The 18,053-nt window shown below is 48.7% G+C and overlaps 1 protein-coding gene across 3 annotated transcripts in view; it reads right to left on the bottom strand.

Annotated features, from left to right (window-relative positions):
* LOC147673887 (anillin-like) overlaps window positions 1-18,053 on the bottom strand; it is a 429,866-nt gene that overhangs the window by 95,363 nt on the left and 316,450 nt on the right. The gene's annotated exons all lie outside the window — the stretch shown is intronic.

The raw sequence follows: 18,053 nt of genomic DNA, 5'->3' as shown, positions 1-18,053 counted from the left end.
TATTCATTACTTCTAAACCCATATTTAAAACCCAGACTATCGGAATACTTAGTCTCCTTAATCTTTACCCACTGAGTAGGCTTTAGAAACCTCATGCTGGAGTACAAGACTAGTGAGAAAGAAAAGGATAAACCTAAAAAGATGGAATGCCCATTTTGCCAAGATTTTGTGAAACTGAACAACCGACCTGGCTGAACATCTAGACCTCTTGCAATTCCTAGTGCTGCTCAGATGCACAACAGCAGCCAAATGCTTAAAGAACAAGTTACTTACCTTCGGTAACGATATATCTGTAAGAACAGTAGTTCGTATTACATTCCTTATCTTAGAATATCCCCAAGCGTCAGACTGGATCCGGAAATTTTTGCGTAGCATTACCCTTGCGCGACGGTAGGCTTCGTCTGTGGCTCCGCGTCCATCGTCGGCGTCGCGTGCTGACGTCTGTTCTTAGACGCAGCTTTTCGGCGCCAGAAACGCAGAGCCATGTTAAAAACCAACACTGGTGCCATTGAAACTAGGGCCCTGAAACGGGATGCCTTAACCCTAGATATTGGTTCGCAGAACGGAGAGGATGGGTGGGGCGGTAAGGAATCTAATACTAACTACTGTTTCTTACAGATATATTGTTACAGAAGGTAAGTAACTTGTTCATCTGAAAGAAACGGGTATTAGATTACTTACCTTAGAATAGATACCCCAGCAATATCAACCCCGGTGGTGGGTCTGCGAACCAATAATCACACCAGAAAATCCCGGAGGACGGAACGGCCAAAGAAGCCTTTCCTCCGGACTTGGCTGTCTAGACAGTAGTGTCTTGCAAACGTGTGCAGCGATGCCCATGTAGCTGCCTGACAGATGTCCTGCAAGGGGACAACCCGGTCCAGGGCAGTGGTAGCCACCGTGGCCAGAGTGGAATGGGCCCTCAGCCCAACAGGAGGCTCCTTCTTTGCTAAGGAGTAACAAGCCTTGATACACAAGATGACACACCAAGAGATGATCCGCTTGTGTACCGCCCGTCCCTTCTTAGCGCCCACGTAACCAACAAAGAGTTGGTCATCCACCCGGAACTGGCGTGTGCGATCCAGATAGAATGAGAGCGCACGTTTTGGGTCCAGACAGTGGAGCCGCTCTTCCTCCTTTGAGTGATGCTGAGGCGGAAAGAAGGTGGGCAAGGTGATAGACTGCCCGATGTGGAAGGCTATGACAACCTTGGGCAGGAAAGAGGGTCTAGTCCGCAACACAACCTTGTCCGGATGGACAGAAAGGAAAGGAGGCTTGGATGAAAGAGCCTGGAGCTCACTCTCTCTCCTGGCAGAGGTGATGGCAACCAGGAAAGCAGTCTTCAGAGTAAGAAGGCGGATAGGACAGTTGTGAAGTGGCTCAAAGGGAGCGCACATCAGATAAGTAAGAACCAGGTTCAAGTCCCACTGAGGTATCACGAAAGGAACAGGTGGAAATGTGTGTGTGATGCCTTTCAGAAAACAAGTTACAATAGGGGACTTGAACAAAGATGGTTGATCAGGCAGCCTTAGAAAGGCTGAAAGGGCAGAAAGCTAGCCCTTGATAGTGCCCAGAGCAGAGCCCCGCTGGGCAAGAGAAAGAAGGAAGAGAAGAACCTCAGAAGGAGGGGCAGAGAGAGGATCCACAGCCTTTGCTGTGCACCATGCCATAAATTGGTTCCACCTGCAGGCGTATACCGACTTTGTGGAGGGGTGCCTGGCTGCCAGAATGATGTTACAGACTTCAGGAGGCAAGTCAAATGGCCTCAACTGTCGCCGCTCAATCTCCAAGCATGGAGGTGGAGACTGGACAGGTTCGGGTGGAGGACCATCCCCTGCTGCTGCGACATAAGGTCCTCCTGAAAAGGCAGACTAACCAGGGGATCGACTGACATACCGAGTAGCTCGGGATACCAGTACCTTCGTGTCCAGTCCGGAGCCACAAGGATGACTTGGGTCCGGTCGTGTTTGATCTTCAGCACTCTGGGCAGAAGTGGTATAGGTGGAAAGGCGTACAACAGACCGCAACTCCACTCGCGATGAAAAGCGTCTCCGAGTGAGTCCCGCCTTGGAAATTCCAACGCGCAGAATTGATGACATTGCGCGTTCTCTTAGTTGGCGAATAGATCTAACCAAGGCTCTCCCCACTGCAGAAAGACCTTGCACCATGTCCGAGTTCAGACGCCATTCGTGATCCATCATGCACCGGCGGCTGAGTTCGTCCGCCCTGGCGTTCAGAGAACCTGCCAGGTGAAAAACCACCAGGGTCACGCCCTCATGTCCCAGCCACTGCCAAAGGCGCAGAGCCTCCTGGCAGAGGGTCCACGACCCCACCCTGCCCTGTTTGTTGCAGTACCACATGGCGGTGGTGTTGTCCGTGAACACCTGCACTACACTCCCCCAAACAGAGGGGAGGAATGCCTTCAGTGCAAGACAAATCGCCCGCAGCTCCAAAAGGTTGATATGGAGCCGGGATTCCGCCGGAGACCAGAGGCCTCTGATCTCTGCCTCTCCCATGTGGCCTCCCCAGCCCTGGAGGGACGCGTCCGTCACAACTACGTGCTCCGGTTGGGGAAGGGAGAGGGATCTGCCGCTGACCCAATTGCGGTCCGTGAGCCACCACTGCAGCTGTCTTGCAGTGCCCTCTGAGATCAGGACATGGTCGGACAGGTTGCCCTGATGCTGGGCCCACTGAAACTTCAGGTCCCACTGCAGAGCCCGCATCTGCCAACAGGCGTGATGCACCAGAAGAATGCAGGAAGCCATCAGCCCCAGAAGCTGCAGCGTCAACCTGACCGAGACCCGGGATAGAGGCAGAAAGATCGAAATCAGAGCCTGAATATCCCGAACCCGCTGCACAGGTTTCAAGCCCTGTGAGGACTGCGACCGACTGATGTCGGTCACTGACCCTCACCGCCGGTGCCTCCAGTGTCTCGGCGTCGATCATGACGACAAGGCCTGCTCAGACTGCTGGGCCCTGACTTCGAAAGCTGGGCGGGAGCGGTCCCGCAAGCGGCTTGAACTCCGGCAGTCGGCCGCGAGAGGTCCCGGTCCGGACGGAGGTCGAGGGACCGGTCGCGGGGTTGGAGCCATCATAGCTCCGGGAGTCACCATCACTCCTCAGGCTCGAAGTAGTCAGGTAAGCACAAGAAGTCGAAGAGATGTCATCGCTCATCCGACTCGGGGAGTCGGAAGAGCGATGACGTCTCTTCGACTTCGTGACCTGTCCCTCGACCTCCGTCCGGACCTGGACCTCTCGCGGCCGACTGCCGGAGTTCAAGCCGCTTGCAGGACCGCTACCGCCTAGCTTTCAAAGTCAGGGCCCGGTAGTCGGAGCAGGCCTGGTCGTCGTGATAGACGCCGAGACACTGGAGCCACCGGCGGTGAGGGTCGTGACCAACATCAGTCGATCGCAGTCCTCACGGGCTTGAAACCTGGCATCCCTACCGGCACCGTGCGGAGTCGAAGACTCGAAAAAGAATCAAAAAGATCACAAAAGTTTAGTCAAAAAGTAACTAAGGTACCACTTTTTCCGGATCTGCGCTGCTGGCGCGGAAAAAAGAACTACTTACGTCAGCATGCGGAGCGGCGTCTAAGCACTCCGACAACGTCATCACGGCGCCCACTATGCAGACAACAGACGCGGAGCCGCAGACTAAGCCTACCGACGCGCAACGGTACTGCTACGCAAAAATTTCCGGATCCAGTCTGACGCCTGGGGATATTCTAAGGTAAGGAATCTAATACTAACCTGTTTCTTTCAGATCTAAATCTTCAGTTCAAGTGGTTAGGGAATAAAACTCTCCAAGAAGAGGAAATCCCCACTCAAAAGACCATCACTGTGAAGAAGCCAAAAAACTGGAATGAAGAAGAAAATATTCCTTATCTTTGGTAATCTTTCTGAAAGATATTTATCCTCCACAATCCTCACCCGTTTTAAAATCCCAGGATGCCAGACTAGATTCAGAAACTTTTCCTAGTTCACCTACGTCAGGAGGAGAAGCTGACATCACTGGCGCGATATAGCACTCAGACGCCTGTTCCTCGCCCATTTTTCCATGCCCTTCATGGCAGAGAAGGAAGCAAAAGATCAATCCTAGCAGCACAGTGCGAATATATGGTGACCTATAACCATTCTTCCGAAAGGAGAGAAGGGAGGGGGGGATTGTGAGGAATCTGAAGGTAAGTAGAGCATTCAACAAGAAAATTAACAAAAAGTCATTTTTTTTCTAATAAATTCTTCCAACTTTAGAATCCTCATCTATTCAATAGATTCCAATGTATGGCCTCATGCCAAGTGGTGGCGCTAAAGGAATGGTCTGACGAGGATATCCTGGTGCACCAAATGTGCACAATGCCCATCCCTGCACACTACTAACCAAAGTAATGTTAAGTAAAGGGGTGAAGAGATGTCCATGTTGCCGTACAAAAGCTCTCAGACACTGGGACACCCCTTGTAAGAGTTGGTGTAGAAAACTATGGTGTGCTAGCAGGAGCACATATTCCTTTGGGTTGTTCTTTGGCTAGGTCAGCGCACATTTGCTGAGGAATGATCCAACACAAAGCCTTCTCAGCTGCCTTGCCCTTTTTGCGGTTTACATACTTCAACTGGTCAGCTGAGCGGTTCTCTGCAGTGCAGTTAAGTAACTGACCAACCAGGGTTCAGGCAGTGTAGTCTCTTCTCCTTAGTGGGTCATGGTGGGGAGTAGAAGGAAGGAATGTTGGACTGATCCAGATGGATCAATAAGCATAACTGAGCCCCAGTCTAAAATGTAAGGACAACATTCGAACCCCATTCGAGGCATAACAGAAGGTGTAAGGACAAACATATCTGTCCATTCAGAAATATGATGACAATCAGACTTGAACGAAGAAGGCTGGTCATGGAGGCAAAGAAATGCAGAAAGATTCACAGTAGCCCTTGACATGCCCACGATAAACCCTGCGGCTCAGTGAGACGGCCAAGCGTAGTACATTAAATTGATGTGTCTTGTCTCTGTACATGGTGTGACAAAACTGCTCCTCCTCCTCGAGTAGAGAGATATTGTGGTGTGGCGACAAGCGAAAATAACATTCAACACCACTGGGAAGAAATAGGAGCTTATCCATTAATCTCACGGCGTGAAAGTGGAGACTTTCAAGGCTGGAGTGCGGAACCGGACCCTCCGACTAGAGGAAGAGATCAGTCTTGAGGGATCAATGTAGCAGGGAACACAGGGAGAATCTCATGAGACCTACATACCACACCCCCCTTGGCAATCAGAATGACTTGGGCCTGGTCATGGTGAATCTTCATCAGATACTTGAGAAAGGAAGGAGGGTGGGACCAGGAGCCGATATTTACGCAGGTCCTGCACACAGGGCTCCTAGAGGACTGTGAAGCGAAGGAGTATGCAGTTCCTAGAGTGGGAGGGGGAAAGACCGGTCTTTTTTCATGATGCCCTCACACACCCAGAGGTGTCATGCTTCATAATTGGGCTTTCCCCTCGTCTGGCCGGCACTGCAATGCCTGACGGGCTCACCGTAAACTGGGCTCTTTGCCGGAGATCTTTTTAGAAGAAGCTGTAGGGTGCGTGCGGTTAAGAGGGCAGGGGAAGTGTGGTGCACATGAAGTGAGACTTAAAATAAGTCTGGATCAGTCCTATTCACAAGCAATTTAATGATTCAGATAGATCCAGCCTAATTAAAAATGAATAGACGCCCTATGGGTATATATTGTTCCTAACGGGCAGTCACAGTGTGTAGGGTCGACATGTTTCGTGCCTGGTCGCTTGTAAAGCCGTGTGGCACTTCTTCAGGACCTACATGATGGTGTGGTGCACAACTAATGGCAGGCTTCTATTGTTTGGGATGGTAGCCGGACGTGGGGCCCTAGTAGATCTGTACTGAGTGGTTGGAGACCCTAGGTACATAATCTACAGACCGACGGGGGTGTTATAGAGCATGGCGTTACTCCAAACAGCCGGATTGGACAGCAACTTGCTGGTTTCCTACCCTCGCTCTGTGTCCCCGTGGACACATTATGTCCCCATAGGAGTCTATACATTTTTAATTAGGCTGGATCTACCCAAATCATTAAATTGCTTGTGAAGAGGACTGATCCAGACTTCTTTTAAGTCCCACTTCATGTGCATCACACATCCCCCTGCCCTCTTACCCGCAAGCACCCTACGGCTTCTTCTAAAAAGATCACTGGCACAGAGCCCCGTTTACGGTGAGCACGTCGGGCATTGCAGCACCGGCCCGAAGAGGAGCAAAGCCCAATAATGAAGCATGACACCTCTTGGGGTGTGTGAGGGCATCATGAAAAAAAGACCCGTCTTTCCCCCTCCCCCTCTAGGAACGGCATACTCCTTCGCTTTAGAATCTTCATCAGAACCAGAGAAATCAAGGCATGGGAGGAAACATGTAGTGATGTGGAAACTCCCCCCTCATCTGAAAGGTACCCCACTTCTGCCCCCTGCCCCCCCCCCCCCCCCCCCCCACCCACGTACCCTGAAATGGAACTGGGGGGCGCAGTCCCATGGATTTTGTGTACTTTTAAAAATGGCAAAAAGATCCACCTGTTGATTGCCTCATCAGGCAAAGAGGTTTTGTCCCACCTCTTGATGGAGGTATCAATTGTGGTCAGTAAGATATGTATTTAGGCGGTTTGCCCTGATGTTCAGTGACCTTCCAGATGGTTGACGACTAGCCAGATTTCACATCGGAATGTCCAACCTTCGAGCCTCAACACATCCAAACGGACAAAACAGCAGCATGAGGAAGAGAGAAGTCCATCAAGGGCTGGGCAGATGCGCCACAAAAGGGAAAGAAGGGAGGCCTTCAGGGTTTGGTAAATTGCGAACAGTCTGATGTGTAAAACCTGCTCTCCAATGAACCAAAGACCTCTGAACTGCAGTACTTGAACACACTCCCATTGTAACCAAAGCAGAAAGGGACTAAAACCCCAGTACAAATAATGTTGAATAAATAAAACAATTTCGACTTTAAGTACATAAATATTTTGTTTAAATTTAAAATATATGTAATTATTAAATAATTATATTTTTAAAACTTAATGAACTTTAAAAAAATTACAAGTTATGTAAATTAATTCTACACAATTTAACATTTTATACATTAAATAACAAATGTTAATGGGCAGGTTTTCTAACTATTTTATTACAATTTAAACATTTTATTTATTTAAAACATTTAATTTTCTCAGTTAATGTGCTGTAATAATTATCCAATTAGTTCTAGGATATTATTTTCAATTACTTTACATTTATAAAGATTTTTTTTAAAGATTACTAGCTATATGGACAAAACCGTTTGAGGATCCAAACGGCCCGATTCGCCGAATCATCTCGCTCGCAACCGCACAAAAAGGAATTTTTAAATGAACAAAACCCAAATTGCAATTCAGTATTTGGAGGGGCCATGTTAACACAGATTCACAGTGGTGTGTATGAATGTTTATGGTCGCAAAACAACTTTCTACTAACACCTCAGAGAAGGAGGCAACCATTCATATATAGGAAGGGGACCCATGGGATGCCCCCCCTTTGTTAATGCGGAAACAACATTTATTTTAATAGCAGGTAGTTGTGAGAAAGTGCCATCTTTCTTGCATTGGTATGCCCCCACTTTTTGCTGAACTGCTGTTGTACTTTGACTGAGCGTGCCCTGGGCTCCTGCCAACCAGGTGCCAAGGGCCTGTGTTCCTGCCCTAAAGCTGTGTTGAAACAAAACCCAATTGACATCTATGGCCACTTATCATCCCCTAGTAAATGGTACCCTAGGTACCCAGGGCATGGTGACCAGAGAAGACCCCTAAGGGCTGCAGCACTTATTGTGCCACCCTTAGGGGCCCTGTACCCGACACCCACACCCTGCCTTTGCAGGCTGTGTCTAAGTACAAAACTAAACAGTCGTCATGGCACACATCCCTGTGTCATGCCCACAACCCCACTGCCCTGGCATACATCAGTCACCCCTCTAGCTGGGTGCCCTATGCTAGTGGTGTGGGCACAGGTGCATGAGCCCTGTGCCCCTACAGTACCCAGAGCCATCCCTGGACCCTGCAAGTGCAGTGCTGCCATTTAAGAGTATATGGTGATGAGGTAGTCATTACGAACTCCACAGCACCATGATGGCTTCACTGAAGACTGAGAAGTTTGGTATCAAACTGTTCAGCACATTAAACCCGCACTGATGCCAGTGTGAGGTTTAATGTAAAATGCTCCAGAGGGCATCTTAGAGATGCGGCAGTGGTGGCCCCGAGTGAGGCGGCAGTGGTGGCCCCGAGTGAGGCGGCAGTGGTGCGCCCGAGTGAGGCGGCAGTGGTGCGCCCGAGTGAGGCGGCAGTGGTGCGCCCGAGTGAGGCGGCAGTGGTGCGCCCGAGTGAGGCGGCAGTGGTGCGCCCGAGTGAGGCGGCAGTGGTGGCCCGAGTGAGGCGGCAGTGGTGGGCCCGAGTGAGGCGGCAGTGGTGGGCCCGAGTGAGGCGGCAGTGGTGGGCCCGAGTGAGGCGGCAGTGGTGGGCCCGAGTGAGGCGGCAGTGGTGGGCCCGAGTGAGGCGGCAGTGGTGGGCCCGAGTGAGGCGGAAGTGGTGGGCCCGAGTGAGGCGGCAGTGGTGGGCCCGAGTGAGGCGGCAGTGGTGGGCCCGAGTGAGGCGGCAGTGGTGGGCCCGAGTGAGGCGGCAGTGGTGGGCCCGAGTGAGGCGGCAGTGGTGGGCCCGAGTGAGGCGGCAGTGGTGGCCCCGAGTGAGGCGGCAGTGGTGGCCCCGAGTGAGGCAGTGGTGGCCCCGAGTGAGGCAGTGGTGGCCCCGAGTGAGGCAGTGGTGGCCCCGAGTGAGGCAGTGGTGGCCCCGAGTGAGGCAGTGGTGGCCCCGAGTGAAGCAGTGGTGGCCCCGAGTGAAGCAGTGGTGGCCCCGAGTGAGGCATTGGTGGCCCGAGTGAGGCAGTGGTGGCCCCGAGTGAGGCAGTGGTGGCCCCGAGTGAGGCAGTGGTGGCCCCGAGTGAGGCAGTGGTGGCCCCGAGTGAGGCAGTGGTGGCGCTGACTGATGTGGTAGTGAGGCAACAGTATGTGAAGCCGTGGCTGAGGTTGAGGGCATTGGGGGTCACAACGGTGTAGCAGTGGGGGTGGGAGGACCAGAATCCTGGTGCCGGGTGCTGTCCAGGAACAGATGGGCTTGCCTTTCGTGTGCCAAGTGGCACTCCTGCTGCAAGTGTCTGTCTTGTGGCTGCCATTATATAGGTCCTGGGAGGAGGACAAGTGGTGTCATTTCCTGTGCAGATGGGTTATGGGAAATCCATCCAGGTGGATGATTGAAAAAACAACGTGCTAAATGTAACTTGATATAAAACATATCATAGGTATACTACTTTGATAACATATACTATGTTCACCATATTTATGGATAAAGGTAAAGCTCAGTGTCACAGATGTGTATGCTAAAACTAATAACTAATCAAACTAAATTTCTTAGATTTGAAAGTTTGTAGAGATGGCTAGAGGAGCGGTATCTCCATCATTGATACTACACATGTAATAGTGTCCCAAGGTCAAGCACAAAGAACTAATAGAAAAGATCAGTACCCAAACAGGAATCAATATTCCTCTCTTATCACACTGATCATGACCACTGAGTTGTTTACCAACAAAAGAGGCTATCCTGCTGGAGGGAAATCTGATTATCGAGGCTCCTGATAAGAAAGGTAATTCCATTTTGCTGTTTGTCAGGGATCGTAAAATGCTGGCACAAGGGGATTGCAATAATCTGTAAAAATAAACGAAGGACTAATGTCATCCTGTGGAATATAGGCATCACTTTTGGATGTAGTTATCGAAACGCTGGAAGTCTATTGGGGAGTCATAGATGGGGAGGTTTTGATCCAAATTTGCATCCCTAAGTTTGCGATGGTGCGAAGAATGAGCAGGTATTTATTTTTGACGCCTGATAATGTCTACGGCTTATGCTTTCGCCAGCGGAGTCGGCTATGGGGCCGGGTTAGACACCGCAGATGGATCATTATAAGGCTTTCACTGCTCAAGCACTGAACGCACAGAAAAGTCTCCCAGGGGACGCCTTTCAGGAGGCGGCTGGAATAGGCATTATGTGGCAGAAGTCAAGAAACACACCAGAACGATATAGAGTGAAAGCCACAAATTGGGAATCATTTTGTTTTTTCTGACTACCCGTGCACAAAAGAGGGGCTTAATCTGGCTTTTCTATAAATATAAACGCATCACTGACCACATCTATAAACAAGACACCAGCAGAAGATTTCAGTGAAGGAATAAGCATTTTGTTTAAGTAAAACAAACTTGAGCCAAAGAGTAGATCTCGACTGCATGGGAAACAAGCATTTGCAATGTAATCAGGTCCGATTGCATTGCAAATGCTTAAGTTTAAAACTGAGCGCGGCTTCACGGACACAGCGCTCTGGTTCTTCATATATTTCTTAACTTTAACACTGAGCTCAGTGTCCTTGAAGCGGGCGCTGCTCTTCGTGCTAAAGTTAAGAAATATATAAATAATCTGAGCGAGGTCTCCGTGAAGCGGCGACGCGCTCAGTTTCAAAGCTAACCAGCTGGAATGACAAAAAAAGTCCTCACCCTGTAATTAAAGAGGATGGTAACGCCAGTAAACTATCAAATCCCGGTGGGCGGGGCCAAAAGGAGACAAGGCGGCAACCAGGAGGGACTAAGAAGCCTCCTTTTCAATCGTAAGCCTGCTTTTTGCATGCAGGGTGACACCAGGGAATGAGGAAGATGGGCGAGGCTTCAACTCCACCTCCGAGAGCTTTGGAATCTGTATTGATTCCAAGAAGCTCTCGTATGAAGAGAGCAGCGTATGCACACTGCTTTTGCCAGCCGAGACCCAACAATGATATGAAGGAAAAAAGGAAGGAAAAGAGAAAACACAATAGAAACATAACTGTTTCACACCATCCGGTAGAAAATGCTAAATAACAAATGCATTAGAAAAACAGAAAGCAATTTCAAGTCCCACATTAAGGAGGACTATAAATCCATGCGTTTAGGAGGGACACTTCTCCTAGAGCTCCTGCTTATCAGAGGAGAAATAACTTGAGGCTGACCCATATCATCCTCCTTCCCAATACCACTCCCAAGACCCAGTTTGATAACCACATTCTTTGGAATCTTGTAAATCCTGGAACAATTCCACCAATTCTTTCCATTAACTCTTACAGCAAAACGTGAAATGGCATCTACCTTAATTGGAGGACTGAACTTAGATATTCCTTAGATATTCCTTTGGGCATTTTGACTGGAAGCTTTACTTTAACCCAATGACTTTTATTGTTAATAAAATAACTCTTGTTGCAATTGGTAGATGTACTAGAAGTGGTAGTTTCCACCCAAACCTGTAGATGCACGAGAAGTGGAATTGTTTGCATCCAAACCTGAACCAGGAGCCACAAACATAAAACTGTCTGATCCCCCAACCTTTGAACACAAACCCCACTTTCTCATCCACGCTGGACACATGTCAAAAGTTGCAACTCTTCCACGTAACAGTTCAAATGGACTCTTTCCCATAGTTTGTGTAGGTGTAATGCGATTCGCCCACAACATGGTATAAACGGCCTCCTTTATGTCAATACCAGTTGAAATAGCCCACTGCACGCACACACAACCAGGGTGCGATTCATGCGCTCAATGAAACCATTGGCCTGAGGGTGATACAAGGACACCAGGCAGTGCTTAATGCCAGACTGGGAAAGACATCTATTTCGATGTGAACTGCAAACCATTCTACGAGACAAGCTCTTTGGGAAAGCCTTCCCTAGAAAATAAGTTTTGAAAAAAACAAATGACCTCTAGTATTCGGATCAATCACAAAATGAACCTCCCACCACTTACTGTGATAATCTGCCACAAATAAAGCAAATGTTTATCTGTGGGGAAGAGTATTACAAGGCCCTACAAAATCTACCGCAAGTTTCACCCAAGGCTCGGTAGGAGGTGTGACCACTTGATGGCAGGTGTGACAATCTTGATAACTTTATCACTCGAGCAACAAATCACACATCCCTTAACCTCCTCAATCTACCTATCCATCGAAGGCCACCAATAAACATAGCAAATTCTCCTCTTAGTGCTAGTTTGAGCCAAGTGACCTTCGTGACCCAACGTAATTAAGCATGTCCTCAAAGATAAAGGAGGTACAAATATATCACCTCCCAAAACTAACTCTCCACCCTCCAAGGTGAGTTCAACAGAAATCTTTGAAAAGGGTTTAAGTTCAGCATCTAAATGCTTTTATTTAGGCCAACCTAAAACAATGTGTTCCTTTACTCTCTTAAGAACAGAATCAGACTGCATTGCATCCACCCATTCCTTCTCGGAAAAACCTCCCAAACCGCAAACATCAGCAGCAATCAAACACTCATCACAGAGGGACAAATCCTAGACTGTCGGGGTAGAGGTGATCTGGACAGGAAATCTGCCCTAGTATTTTTCCCTCCTGGAATGTGCGCAACTTCGAAGTTGTACTGCAACAACTTAGAACTCAATCTTGCTATCCAGGGTGTATGCTCATTGACAATGAGACCATTAAGAATAGGGATAAGTGGTTTGTGGTCCGCTAATAAATTAAATGACTTAACCCAAAGAAAACAATTAAACCTTTCAACCGCCCAACAGCAAGCCAACAACTCCATTTCAATGACCGATTAGTTCTTCTAACTTGGCCGCAAAGCACGAGAAACTAACCCAATCGGATGCACCTTGCCTTGTTTTAATTGGGTAATCATACCACCCAAACCATCCAAGCTCGCATCCACAGACACAATACACTGTAACAGACGATCAAAAGATGTGAGAATCTTACACGTACCTAGTTCCTCATTAATGCAAGTAAACTAGTCCTGGCACACCTGGTCCCACACAAAATCAACTTTCCTCTTGAGAAGTTCACGCAGATGGGCCGTTTTAGCTGCAAAAACTGGAATAAATTTGGAATAGAACTCGCACACACCCAGGAATGAAAAACCTGTTCCTTTGATTTAGGAGAAGGAGCATTCTGGGTGAACTCGATCAAACCTTCTCTTGGTTGAATGCCTTCGCCCAAAATACGATGCCACAAGTACTCTACGGATTCTTGACTAAATACACATTTAAGTTTATTGGCTACAATACCGCTTTCCTGTAACCTACATAGCACTTTCGAGAGCGGTCTGTCATGAGACTTTTTGCACTTGCCAGCTACCAAAATGTCATCTTGGAAGAAAACTGTATCCTCCAAACCCTCAAGTACACTCCATAATGCAATGAAAGGCTGACGCAGCAGAAGCAAGCCCAAAAGGCATTTTCCTGAACTGAAAAGTGCAGATGGGTGAAACAAAAGCAGTCACATGCTTACAACTTTGGTCTAACTCCACTTAATAGGCCCATGAAAAATCTGTTTTCGAAAAAACTTGCATCCTGCAAATTTGGTCCGAATGTCATCAATTCGAGGAAGGGGATGGGGGATCAACCCAAATCTCTTTAAAACTACGCAAATCAATGCATACCCTCAGACTTCCATTTTGTTTTATGGGCCACAGCCAATAGAGATAACCATAGGAATGACTCTATAGGTTCAATAACACCAGGCTCTCAACCATTTAAGTTCATCCGACCGATCATCTCACACTATACGGCACATTACACAATTTGTGCTTTACTGGGGTAGACTGATCTTTCACTTTATTACGGTGCCTAAATCCTTTAATACACCCCAAATGTCAGCAAATACACTATTGAACTTGTCTCTCCATTCCATCAAACACTCACCCTGTAATGTCTCATTCATAACAGACACTTGCTCCTTCGTACCTGGTCGAAGGGTCTTGCCAAATAACCCTTGGTGATACACCTTCCCAGAGATGCACCCCTCTTTAAAAATCAAGCTAGTTTCAAAAACCCTGAGCTTAATTTTCATACCCTCATAAGATACAGGAATCCTGTCAGGAGATTCCAAAGGTTTATCTTGCTAAACACTATCAAACAATTCTTCAGTGATTATTGTCATACGCGCCCCTGAATGAACCAAAAGTTGAATGGACTTGCCATCAACAATCACCTCAACCACAGGATCAACACACTCATCAGCATCATCTTTAACTACAACAATAAGGTCCTTCAATGAACTTACAATTTCACCCACTTGTTCACCATTGTCTCCATTATCGTAAACAGAATTGACTGGATTGCCCTTAGACATGCACATCTTAGCAAAATGCCTAATCTTCCCACATTTGCGACACAAAGCACTTTTAGCTGGACAAACACGAGAATTAGCAAAATGTGAACGAAAGCCAAACTTCATACACACATTTTTTGGTTAATTAAACCTCTTCTTAGGTCTGTTAGAAATGCTCTCGTTACCATGCATTAAATTATCTTGTTTTTCTGATAGTTTTCTTTTACCGCCCGAACACTTGTTTTATCAGGTTTTAATTCTTTAGAAGCCAACTGAGACAATTCTATACTTTTAACAATAGAAATAGTCTTTAGCAGAGTTGGATTTTTTAACATGAGCAACTTTTGCTGCACTTTTTTTTATCACCGCAATGAAAAACTATCTGATCCCTTATCAGTTGTGAAGTAAACTGTTAAAACTCAGATTAAGCTGCGAGAATACATAACGCAGCGACATAGGATACAATACTTTCATCATTATTCTGGTGCCTAGTAAAAAATGTATGTCTCGCTACAACAAGACTACCTTCTACATCAAACTGTTTTTCCAAAATGGCTACCGCTTAATCATACTCATTAAGGGGCTCCTCACCTTCTGGAACTTCCAAAAGGGGTAAGTGTTCTAAAACAGCTTGTCCCTCTAGACCTAGCTTGTGTTCTAGAATAAATCTCCTTTGTTCCCCCCCCGAACCTAATGCCCCCAATATTTCCTAAATACTTAGTGAACGCTCTAAACCAAACCTTCCATTTCACAGGAGGGTCTTGGACACTCTGCATCTTAAATAATGCAGAAAAATAAATTAACAATAACACAAAGCGTAACAGTACTAAATAATAACCACCAAGATAAAAAATGTGCACCAGCGCTATCCTGTAAGAAAATGCACAGAAATGAAAAGAACATTTTTTTAAAAACCTGAACAAATAGTTCCAAACCACAGATGCTTAAATTCACACGCTGAAAACTAAAAATAATATACATCACTAAATGGACGAAAAGTACCTGTAGTAAACTGTAGCTTCTGTAGACCGATGTTCTCGTAAACCATCTGAGAAAGTATCCGTCACGCCCAGCAGCTTATGCTCCCAAAGCACTAGTTACTACTTGTGTAACGATATATCTGTAAGAGACATTAGTTAGTGATAGATTCCTTACCTTAGAATATCCCCAGGCGTCAGACTGGATCCGGAAACTTTTGCGTAGCAGTACCCTTGCGCGTTGGTAGGCGTCGTCTGCGGATCCGCGTCCGTCGTCGGCATTGTGGGCGCCGTGATGACGTCGTCCGAGTACTTAGACGCCACCTCCACGTGCCCACATCAGTTCTTAGACACAGCTTTTCCGCGCCACAAGCGCAGGGCCATGCCAAAAACCAACACTGGTGCCATGAAACTAGGGCCCTGAAAGGAGATGACCTTAACCCTAGATATCGCAGAACGGGGAGGATGGGTGGGTCGGTAAGGAATCTATCACTAACTGATGTCTCTTACAGATATATTGTTACACAAGTAGTAACTTGTGCATCTGAAAGAGACACGTTAGTGATAGATTCCTTACCTTAGAATAGATACCCAGCAATACCAACCCCGTGGTGGTGGGTCTGCGAACCAATAATCACACCAGAAAGTCCTGGAGGATGGAACGGCCAAAGTAGCCATCCCTCCGGACTTGACTGTCCAGGCAATAGTGTCTTGCAAACGTGTGCAGCGAGGCCCACATAGACGCCTGGCAAATGTCCTAGAAGGGCACACCTCGGCCCAAGGCAGTTGTAGTGGCTGTGGTTCGAGTGGAATGAGCCCTCAGCCCAACAGGGGGTTCCTGCTTAGCCAAGGAGTAACACGCCTGGATGCACAAGATAATCCACCGGGAGATGGTCCGCTTGTGCACCGCTTTCACTTTCTTAGCACCCGCGTATCCAACAAATAGTTGATCATCCACCCGGAACTGTTGTGTGCGATTCAAATAAAATGAGCGCACGTTTTGGGTCCAGACGGTGGAGCCTCTCCTCCTCTCTCTCGAGGGGTGCGGAGGCGGAAAGAAGGTGGGCAAGGTGATGGATTGCCCAATGTGGAAGGCCGTGACTACCTTGGGTAGGAAGGAGTGCCTCGTTCGCAACACAACCTTGTCCGGATGGACTGAAAGGAAAGGAGGCTTACAAGATAGACCCTGGAGCTCACTCACTCTCCTGGCAGAGGTGATGGCTACCAGGAAGGCAGTCTTCAAAGAAAGAAGGCGAAGAGGACAGTTGTGAAGTGGCTCAAAGGGAGCGCGCATCAGAAACGTAAGAACCAGGTTCAAGTCCCACTGAGGCATCACGACGGGAACAGGAGGGAACATATGAGTGATGCCCTTCAGGAATCGATTAACAATAGGGGACTTGAACAAAGAAGGTTGGTCAGGCAGCCTCCGAAAGGCTGAAAGAGCTGAAAGATAGCCCTTGACAGTGCCCAGAGCAGAGCCCTGCTGGGCAAGAGAGAGAAGAAAGAGGAGAACCTCAGAAAGAGGGGCATTAAGGGGATCCACAGCCTTTGCTGTGCACCATGCCACAAATCTATTCCACCTGCAGGCGTATACCGACTTTGTGGAGGGACGCCTGGCTGCCAGAATGATGTTACAGACTTCAGGAGGCAAGTCAAATGGCCTCAACTGTCGCCGCTCAATCTCCAAGCATGGAGGTGGAGACTGGACAGGTTCGGGTGGAGGACCGTCCCCTGCTGCTGCGACAGAAGGTCCTCCTGAAGAGGCAGACGAACCGGGGGATCGACTGACATACTGAGTAGCTCAGGATACCAGTACCTTTGTGCCCAGTCCGGAGCCACAAGGATGACTTGTGCCCGGTAGCGCTTGATCTTCTGCAGCACTCTGGGCAGAAGTGGTATAGGCGGAAAGGCGTACAACAGACCGCAACTCCACTCGCGACGAAAAGTGTCTCCGATCGAGTGCCGCCTTGGAAATTCCAACGCGCAGAACTGATGACATTTCGCGTTCTCTTCGGTGGCGAATAGATCTAACCAAGGCTCGCCCCACTGCTGAAAGAGACCTTGCGCCACATCCGAGTTCAGACGCCATTCGTGATCCATCATGCACCGGCGGCTGAGTTTGTCCGCCCTGGCGTTCAGAGAACCTGCCAGGTGTTGAACCATCAGAGTCACGCCCTGATGTTCCAGCGATTGCCAGAGGCGCAGAGCCTCCTGGCAGAGGGTCCACGACCCCACCCCGCCCTGTTTGTTGCAGGACCACATGGCGGTGGTGTTGTCCGTGAACACCTGCACTACACTCCCTCGGACAGACGGGAGGAATGCCTTCAGTGCTAGACGAATCGCCCGCAGCTCCAAAAGGTTGATATGGAGCCGGGACTCCGCCGGAGACCTGAGGCTTCTGAACTCCGCCTCTCCCATGTGGCCTCCCCAGCCCTGGAGGGACGCGTCCGTCACAACTACGTGCTCCAGTTGGGGAAGGGGGAGGGATCTGCCGTTGACCCAATCGTGGTCCGTGAGCCACCACTGCAGCTGTCTCGCAGTGCCCTCCGAGATCAGGACATGGTCGGACAGGTTGCCCTGATGCTGGGCCCACTGAAACTTCAGGTCCCACTGCAGAGCCCGCATCCGCCACCGTGCGTGATGCACCAGAAGGATGCAGGAGGCCATCAGCCCCAGAAGCAGCGTCAACCTGACCGAAACTCGGGATAAAGGCCGGAAGATTGGAATCAGAGCCTGTATATCCCGAACCCGCTGTTCGGGCGGGTAAACCCGAAACTGCGCCGAGTCGAGAACCGCTCCGATGAAAAGGAGCTTCTGAGAGGGGCACAGGTGCGACTTCGGCACATTGATGGAAAATCCCAGCTGGTGCAGGAGATCCGC

Source organism: Lissotriton vulgaris, chromosome 12, assembly GCF_964263255.1.
Source record: "Lissotriton vulgaris chromosome 12, aLisVul1.2, whole genome shotgun sequence".
Taxonomy (NCBI): Eukaryota; Metazoa; Chordata; class Amphibia; order Caudata; family Salamandridae; genus Lissotriton; species Lissotriton vulgaris.
The sequence above is the reverse complement of the archived record's forward strand: the minus strand, read 5'-3'. Positions and strand labels throughout refer to the sequence as shown.